Source organism: Falco rusticolus, chromosome 3, assembly GCF_015220075.1.
Source record: "Falco rusticolus isolate bFalRus1 chromosome 3, bFalRus1.pri, whole genome shotgun sequence".
Taxonomy (NCBI): domain Eukaryota; kingdom Metazoa; phylum Chordata; class Aves; order Falconiformes; family Falconidae; genus Falco; species Falco rusticolus.
The window spans coordinates 90,174,492-90,184,410 of record NC_051189.1 but is presented as its reverse complement, the minus strand read 5'-3'; the positions used below and the strand labels follow the sequence as shown (position 1 = coordinate 90,184,410).

Here is a 9,919-nt window from a genome sequence, read left to right as displayed (position 1 = left end):
CATAGGGTTAGAAAAGCACAGTAAATTGTTACATTTTTTTCTCCTGTGTTGCCTGATTGACCTTAAATTCCAGAGTCTTGTTTCTTCCCTGATTTACCTGTTGGCTTTATTTTGTCGTTCTCTAGCACGAGGCAAGTGTACAAATCTCCTTCAGTTTTCTTGTTTGATTGGTTTTGTTTTTCAAATTATCTGCTGGTCTTCCAATAGGCTTTTGTTTTAATTAGTGGAGCTGAACAGAGGTAGCTGAGGGAGTTATTTTTGAATCACTTTTGTCCATGCTCCTGGCTGCTAGGGGTGTCTGATCATACTTCGTCAACTGAAGCAGAGAAGCTGCTGAACATTCTCTGGTCAGGCATTTTGATCTACTTTTTGTGTTTGTTTAGTTGTCTTACTAATAAGAATACAACTAAATATTTTCTGTTGTTGTTTTTTGAGGATTATCTTGACAGGAAGCTTTCTAGTAGTTCTGATCTGTTGAAATACACAGGAACATCTTTATTTTGCTGTTTACTCTTTCCTTCCTCCAGAATGACAAGCTTGTTTCATGATTGGCTTCCATACATGTTTTTGGTCTTAACCAGATTCACCCTAGTAATCATGGTTGACTGAAAGCCATTCCTGTAACTTACGTAAACTATTGCAAGAACTTGGTGGACTGTTTTCTACTGTGCTGCTATTCCAACAGATACTTATTATCAAAACATTGTTCCTTTTATTCTTGAACAGGTAGCTTTTTGTTGTAGCTCACGTGGCATAGCTCCAGTGCTTTCCCCTTTGATTTTTCTTTAGCTTTTTATTAACACTATTTTAATTTAGGTATTTTATTCCACAAATCCTCTGTCATCATAATTAGCTGTATAAAAACTCTTAATTGTTTGTGCATCCTCTGTTCTGGCACTTGTGTAGTGACAGCCCAGGTATTAGATAAGCTTGTCCTGTTATTTGTCTTTTGGTCCCTGTGACCTAATTACAATTCTTCCTCTCCCTCCCTACCTCTACATACACACAGACACACACACGCCCTTCTGATAGCAGCTTTTTGACTAGGTCACTGTTTTGTGCTATTTTCTGTTTGCTCAACTTTCCGTCCTTCATCCTACCTAAGAGGCTCCAACTTGGATGAATAAACGCTCAAGGATACTTCTTCCCGTCATCACATTAACTCGGCGTTTGGGGATGCCAGCGTCCATCTGTCTGTACCATCTGTGCACAGTACCTGGCACGTGTACAATCTGCTTGCCTTTTGCAGAAATACTTTGTATTTTAAGGCTCGTTTATTTGGACTTCTCCACTATTAGTCATGAAAATATGATGTTCTAGCTGCATCATAGCAGGAGCTAAGTTTTCTTCTAAAGAGGCTTTGGTCACGTTTGGTGATATCTCCAGGAAATAAGTCACCGACACCTGAGCGCAGGCCTGATGTTGATAATGAAGCCAGGGTTTCCTTTCCTGCTTGGTGACCTATTACCAGGCACCATGCCACGAGTTGGCAAGGCTTGCCCTCCCTCCTCTGCTGCCTCAGCTAATTTAAATCTAAGCTATTCAAGGCAGGGACTTGGCTTTCAAACATGTGCAGTGTCACATGTGTTCTGTAAATGATAAACAATAATTTCCTCTGACTCACTCTGTTGTGGGCTGATGACTGTCCACAGGTAATTTGTTATACAAAAAAAATAGTACTTTCAGCTGGAGTAGTTGTCTTCTGCTACTGCTCTGTCAGTGTCTTGGCAATAACGAGTCAACTAGGCAAGGGACTGAGAAAGTTGCTATAAATACCGCCATCTCATCCAGAAAATACAATGGCAAATAAGAACTGTTACAGCAGTGACGGGCTCTGGAAGGGTCGAGTGAATTGTTTGCCCAATAGAAAGCGAGGGAAAAAATTAAAATTCAAATGATTGTTTTTCCTTCCTCTCCTCCTTGGGGACTGGAGCATGATGGGCTGGAGCTGGGAGGCTCTGACCTGTCAAGGCCTTTTTTTTTTTTTTTTTTTTTAGTAAGATTTTAGAAAATCTGGAAAAGTAGCTGACTGCAGTTTTTGAATGTGCCATTTAAAATGCCAGTTGAAATGTTCATGCTCTTGCCTGGCTAAGCCTGAGCTCACTTGGAGTTTTAAAGATGTTCTAATGAATTAATCACAGCCGTGAATTGCTCTGTACACAACCAAATACCAAAGCAATTACTGCTTTTTGGTGTTTTTTTAATCTTTATACCTGCTTTTATTTTGATGTGGGCTTTGCGTTTGTGTCCAGTCCTGTTCTGTCTCTAAAATTTAAAAATCTTTTCTTTTTTGGTTTGTTTTTTCACTTGCCCAAAAACCTCATGCCCATGATCCACATGTCCACTATCAGTATGGAAACAAGCAGGTGCTTTTCCTGCCTTCTGTAGTTGTAGCAATAGTTTCCACAGGAGCTGTAGGTCCTGCTGACAGAGCCAAAGTCTTCTGCCTGCTCTTCATCGTCACTGCGCCTTCACCAGCTTCAGGGCAGAGAAGGGATGTCCCCACCAACAGACAGTCCCTGCCCCAGCACACACAGAGGGCTGTGATACACATGCATGTCCACACACGCAAATGCTGGTTACGGACACCTCAAAAAGGTGCCCGTATCTGTGTGACAACCCACCAAATGTACTACTGCTAGTTACTACAGAGTTACCTTCATTCAGCACTTGTAGCACTGTGAGATGCCTGCTTGTTCCAGGTTTAGGTGTTAAAGCATTTGTAGATTGTTGGGGGGTTTTGTGGGGTGGGGTGGAGTGGTGGTGGTGGTCTTCCTGGGCAGCCTGAGACTCTACACAGGGTAAACGCATCCCCAGGGGCATGTGTGGGGTGAGAGACGCTGGTCTGGGCCTCGGACCCCCTGTAGCTGGCACAGGGTGCGAATCAGCTGGTGAGCGAGGGCAGCGATGCTGAAGCCCCAGGCTCCCATGGGGTTGTGTCCTGTTTTTGTCCTAGTTGTAAGCTATGTGAAACGGTTTCCACAAGCTTTGCAGCTACTTGGCTTATTCTCTTGGGCCTTCTTTTCTGTAAAGATTGCTTTGCTGCAGTAGATACTGCAAATGTATGATGCTTCTTAGAAGGAGAAAAAGGTTTTTATCAGAATTTTCCTTTGATATGAAGTGTTAATTGGCAATCTATGCCTGCTCTTTCCTGCTGCTTTTGAGTAGTATTCTCTTTTTTTGCTATTCTAATTTTGGTTTCTTCCTTCTTCTGGCTGACTTACCCTCTGTCCTTCACACCATTTTTTTTCCTCTCAAATGGAAGATAAGGCACTGATTCCTTTTTAAATCCTATTTCAAAGCTCCTTATGTTCCTGTATTTCTCCAGTGTTTATACCAAAGCGAGTTTATATGCAGCAAAGCAAACGCTAACAGTGTCTCCGATTTCCTTTTTCCCCCTTCAAAGCGAAAGGGCCCATCTGTACACGTGGTCCTTTCCCTGGCTGACAGCTGGATGGCAATGAGCTGTGCTCCCAGAGGATGGAAACAGACCTGGAGGAGCACAAGCAACTCTGATGGATTTAATAGCAGTGCAAGGGGGAGAAATGGCTGAACTGCTTGCTCTCAGCAAGCTATTTTGTACTCATTTCTTGGGTTAGAGGAGGAGAACAGAGCTATGTACAAGAGATCTAACTTTCCATTGCATAACAGCAGCTCCTCTGCAGTGCATGCCAAGGATAGTTTATCGGGGACTGATAACAAGGGCAGATGTTGCGTAATTGCATCCAAGAAACACAGCACTGGCAAGAGGCTGGTGTTTGTGTATCCAGCGTGTTACCTGGAACTGGAAACAGATTTAATTCGTGTTAAAAGATTGAGCAAAGTAAGTTCTCTGAATTGCTTTGACGGTGAACCTGGCACGAACCTGGAGGAGGTAATTTAACTTCTTCCAGTGTTTTTAAGAGTGCAGCTGCAGAGCAAAGAGCCATGGCAGAGTATGAAGCTCTCCCACGCAGCTATGTGGGGTAGGCCAAGCAACTCTAGAAACGTGAAACACTGTCAACTACCTAAGATCATCACCTACAAAAGGTAAGTTTTTTGAGAAACCAGAGGCCTACCAAGACTGCAAATCATTAATTCAATCTTCTGTAATAAGACTGAGTTATATAAATGCACGTATAATAGACATGGCTTGACTGAATGACTTGTGGTGGTATAACTGGTAGCTTAATCCTGAAGCAGAGCAAACTCATAGACATTCAGGACCTTTCAATCTTTAAAATTACCTAGAGGTACATGTTTCAAAAGGTATGATGATATAATGCACAAAATTATGCCTATTTTGGAAAAACAACTCTACCAACTTGGGTAGGAGCAACTTTACCTCCAAGCTGCTGAGCAGAAATCAGGTAAAATGAAAGAAATAGGTCAGAAGTTGCTGCAAGTATCATCACAATAATACTCCCTATCTCGCTAAAATGTGAAAGCATTAATGAGAATACATATCTAGGAAGGTAATAATGACAGTGATGGGTGGAAGGCTGCTTCTGAGGAATGGTGAAACATGATACGAGCAATGCGGTAGCTTCAATAGTAATTCCTGAATCACTTCATCAAAAACAGCCAGGAAAGGCTTCCTCCCTCAGCTGTCCAGCTGGAATTACTACATGGAAACCTAAAAACAGATCGTGACCAAGGAGCTAGTTTCTCCACAGATGAAATTCTGTATTAAAGTGCACTGTGTCACAGCATCACAACATGAGCTTAGAGATGGTAACTGGTAACTGCAAACCACAGCAGCTGTGGATTTCCTAGACAGAGAGGGAGCAAAGGCGGGTGAAACCACAGTAATCCTCACATTACTGTTCTCGGTTTGTTAAACAAGGGGTCAGTGGGGTTTCTTAGGTCTGCGAGACCCTTCCCTTCCTCTGATCACCTAGTTTTCCAGTGAAAGGTAGGTGCCACCCCACAGAAAGTGCAGCACTGGCAGCCGCTTCTCCTCCATATGTGATGTGACGGAATAGGGGCGAGGCAATGGGGTATCACACAGCCTGCCATGGCTTCGGGGTCAGCCAAACGTGCACTTCACGTCTCTCTGGCTTCCGAGCTGGCCAGACAGCTGCTGTTAACAACGGTGTCACGTGTGCTATCTTGTAACATGAACTTCCATTGCAATCACCTGCTTTAGTATAATTTTTGGGGTGACAAGAACAACAGAGAATGGGTGCTTTTATGTCGAGAGACAAAGCAGATGTCCCAGTGTGAAATGCCTGCTTTCACTTCTTACAGATCTTTTGAAGTTTTAGCACTGAGCCTTCCCATGTAAAGGGCACCACAGCCTGTTCCCTCCTGTGCCCATTCTTGCCTGCTCTTCCATGCCACCTGAGGAGAGGGAGGCTGCTTGGCACTCTCCAACTCACAGCACCCTAGGAATACTTAGCAAGCCAAGGAGTCTCTTATGTCCAAGTGTGAACAGCAAATTGTTCCAGTGTGAGGTCTGGTATAACTCAGTGTACCAAATAGAAACACAGACACCACATGAAATTGGACCCAAGTTTAATTTATGGCTTTTTAAGACACAAGACACTAAAACCTTCCTTAATTTCATTAATTTTATTTCAATAGCTCTATTGCACAATATGCAAAATATTGGTACAGTCAGTTCTTCAGCATTACATAGAAAACAAAACATAATGATTCACAATTTCAAGTTGTTCATTTTGGATATCGTTTTACTTTAAAAAAAAAACCAACTGTGGCAAACACATTAAACAGTTAACTAAGCTTGAAGAAAAGTATGAAGACAAAATTCTGGTTTAAACTGCTTTCAGCATTTGTTTCCAGTGTGTTCATCCCAACACTGTTGCAGAAGCCCTGAGAAACTAGGCTGGTGGCTGGCCTATATATGTGCATGTTGCTTGCTTCTGTACCACAAAACCAGCCCCCAACACCTCCTCTGCTCCCAGCAGGCAGCCTGCCTTGGTTTGACCTGAGCCTGGGCTACCTAGAACCACCACCTGTCTGTGTGCTGGCAACCTTGGGGAGTTACTCTGCAGAAGCCCCTGGGCCTCTCCCTGCCCGAGTTCACCAGATAAGGACATCTGGGGAGCTGGTGGCTGCAAGCAAGCACCTCCTGGCTAATACGCTGAGTATGGCAGTACGGGAAGTCTAGGAAGACCCACAAGATCAGCCCAACAGCTCTCCAGCAAAGAGGGTACCTAGCCAGGGTATTCTAGCCTGGGTAGTGCTCCGGGAGCCCTTTTGCCCTGCAATACAAGAACAATTCCATGATCTCTGCCCAGCACGATGACTGGTACGCGAGCTGCTGTCCAGCTACGGGGGGCCTGTTGATTGGTTTGGGGAAGCGCAGCCAGGCAGACAACCAGGTGTGATACATGCTTCAGCCAGCTACATTAGTCAACACCACATACAGGCCATCATCTCTCTCTTTCCCAAGTATCCTCTATGGACCGCTGTCAGAGACAGACAGTACATTATATATATGTAAAGACAGATCCTTTTCTGATCAAGTACAGCAGCTCTGATTTTCCCATGCGCTATTCTTCCTCAAGAAGAAATCAAGAAAGTTGGTTGACAGGAACCACCTGTCTAGGCTGCCATTATTCTAAAACCTGGAGCTTCACAGGAACCCAGAATTACTAACATGGCTCTAATCTCTCGTAGCCATTAATGTTCATTTCTTGAGGGCTGCTGGATGTCCCACCTAGGCTTGCTACAAAAAAAAGGGGGAAGGACAGAAAGAAAAACAGCTTACCTTAGAAGGATAAAAGGAAAAAGTTGTTTTCCTTGGCCTTGGAAGTTACTCTTTCACTGGTATTTCTTTTTCTAAATGCAGTAAGACAGGCTAGATGGAAATCACCCCAAGAAGGCTCTGGCTTTACCACTGTGTAGCCTATCAATCCCAGTCTCCCTTTCCCCTTCCCAGTATGCAGAAAACACAACCAGAAAACTCAGCAGATGAATAGCTGGGCACAATACAAGTGACTCCAGAGGCTAGAGGCTGCAGCCTTGCCACCTGCTCTTCTAAAACTTCATCCCTTCTCTTGAAGGCATCTTAAAACAAGCCGTGTTTCTTTTACATGTACCTAGTATGTTTTGGGAGCATTTACCCTTTAAGAAGATCAAAAGGGCACTTCTAATATGGGCCATTTGTGCTGTAGTGTTACCAATTTACAAACTTGTTTCTGTGTTTACATGACAACTTTGATTCTTCAGTTGCCACACTTTGGTTAGTATTGAATATCTCAACCCACAACACTGTTATTGCAAAAGTCTGTTGAAAGATTTAAATTAACAAAACCAAAGAAGAAAACCACAGCTGCAACAGCTCTTACAGTTTGGCTGCTTTCATCTACTTGTATTCCCTCTCTAAACACATCACTGTTGTACTGAAGCTTCTTCTAAAGATTAATTAGCAAAGAAATGAGCATGTTTTATCCATTCTTTTTCCCTCCCTATCCTCAGGGTATATACAGACGTCGGTCAGCTTGCTCTTTACAATTATACACTTTGTGATGTTATTTATTAAGGTCAGATTAATTAAGTATTGCTTTATGTACAACTGCAGTTTGGAGAGCAACATTTATGGTAGCATTCAATTTCCAATTCCACAGTCACTAAGAAAACAGTTTTAGAGTAAACAATTCCCTTGTGCCAGCAATGCATTTCCTCTGTGAATGAGGTCATATGAGATGAAAACAAACCAGGTAACTCAGGGAGGGCAAGCTTTCATTTCCATTGGCATATTTCAAAAGAAGCAAATCTGCGGGGGAATTCATTGATGAGTTATATACAGTTCATACAGTCTTCACCTTTGAATACATTTTTCACACATAAATACATGACAAGGTACAATCGAGAGAACAAAACAAGAGAAGACATTATCTGCTGTGTTGTCAACCCCAAAGTTGTAAGGTGGCCTTTTAGCTGAAAGAAAAGAAACCAGTATGGATTTCTCTCTAAAATCTACTGTATAAGGGAACTCCATGTTAATCTAGAAGGGCTTTAAAATGTCATTAGTAAGATGTGGTAACTGTGACTGATCAGGACCATATCATGCATTCAAGGCTTTTCAAGGCCCCCTACCAACCTTCATTTTACCAGAAATTTACTGCAGATGATTTCTTGCACCCATGCCCTCACCTCACCTTGATGTTGAGAGTGATACTACATTGTGAAAGACGGATTTATCTCTGTCTACTTTGCTTTATCTTCATACTTCTGACATTTGAGCTTTGAAAGTCTCACTGTCTTCTGCAGCAGAGGTCTATAAATAGCCTAGTTATTACCCAATTAATCTCTTCTTTTATGTTAATTTAATATTGTTGGAAAGATAACATATATAGACTGTCCTATATAGCAAAGAGGAAAGGAACATATTTGATTGCTGCTTTTTCCAGTCCACATCTTATTTTGACTTCTGCTAACAATATAATTAACATACTGTCTTGTCTTAGATGGCTCACTCATCAACTTTCATTGTTGTCCCTGTAACAGCTAGCATCACTATGCACAATTTCTTCCTCTGACTTCCTCACACTTATGCCTTTGCAGCACTAAGCTCAAAATGCCACCAAAGACATATTCCAGGTCAATCCTGTTCCACGACTAATTCTTGGGTTTCTCATCCATTTACTGCATCAGATTCAGGTTCTTTGTTCTCACCGTGAAATCTGCATAATCCCAGCCCACATCTCTGTCCCCGTTTCTGCCTACTCACTAGTTCCAATTTCCTCTCCAGTATTATTTGCACACCCTCTTGCCTAGGGGATTTGGGTTTTCCTTTTTTTTTTAAACTGTTCTGTACAAGTCAACGGCTGCACAATAACTAGCGAGAAGAAATAATTTGAGGGTGCTTTTCAGTTATAAATAATTATAGCTTAAATTTTAAAAAATCAAATGCAGACCTTTATACTAAATAAATACCTAAACATCTAAATCGGATATATGGAATTATTTTATTTGGACAGCTCTGGAAGAGTTTTTTGTTTCTTTGTTTTAATTTCCTTCTACTATTATGCCATAAAGCTGAAAACCATGCTTTTATGGGGTGGTTTTTTCCACGCGAGTAACACGAAAAACGGGTAGTTTCAACCAGCAGTGAATAGCATGCTGAAAAACCCCTCGGATTTAGATTTTAGAAACAAGGGAGCAGCACTAACTCCAACGGCAGCCAGCAGAAACCGACTCCCGCGGAATCCACATCTTGTTTTTACTGGAGGCGATGATGTAAAGTATGTTTTAAAACCCGCCCGCGCTGAAGTCTATTATCTTTCATAAAACGTTTATGTTTTCTGCCCCACCGAGACACGGCTTTCCGGCACACGGCAGCGCTCTCTGCGGCTGTCCCCTCCCGAGTGCGCGTCGCAGGCGGCCTGACACAGCGCCACCATTTCAATCGCGTCACCTCGGGCAACGTATTAAAAGCTTTGCGTACGGATAGGTGCTTAACATTCAAGACATTTTTGTCAGCACACGAGGAAGCCAAGATAAGTGCTCGATGTTGCCATACCGAGCCGACGCCGCTTTTTTACCTTCTTGCCGTCCCCAAACCGGCGGTCACGGCCCCACGGAAGGGGCGCTGGGGGGTGACACACCGCCCAGGCCCCCGCGGCGCACAGCGACCGGCAGCGGCAAGCCCACGGGAACGGGACGCCCCCAAGCAGGGCCCTCGCTAACAGCCGGTACCTTTACAAGGGCTGAGCTCTCCTGGCCCAAGCTTTTCTTCAGGCACGTCCGGAGAAGCCTTCCCTCTGTCCCCGGCTCCCCCGACCCCCGCAGCCACCCCGTCGCTGCCAGCAGCCGTCCGCCCGCCCCTCACGGCCCCTCCGGCCCCGCCCCCCCCTTTCGGCGGGAAGCGGCCGCCCGCCCCACGTGACCGGGAAGAGGCCCGCCCCCCGCGCAGCCCCGCCCGCCCCGGGCAATGACCCCGCGGGGCGGCTGGGCTCGGCTCGGTTCG

General features: G+C 44.0%; 1 long non-coding RNA gene across 1 annotated transcript; it reads right to left on the bottom strand.

Moving 5' to 3' along the window:
* Positions 1-5,479: 5,479 nt before the first annotated feature.
* LOC119144273 lies at positions 5,480-9,716 on the bottom strand. The gene is made up of 2 exons (XR_005103037.1): positions 9,649-9,716; positions 5,480-7,887 (listed from the first exon to the last, which is right to left on the bottom strand). It is a non-coding gene; the product is annotated as an uncharacterized LOC119144273 (long non-coding RNA).
* Between the last annotated feature and the right edge of the window lie 203 nt (positions 9,717-9,919).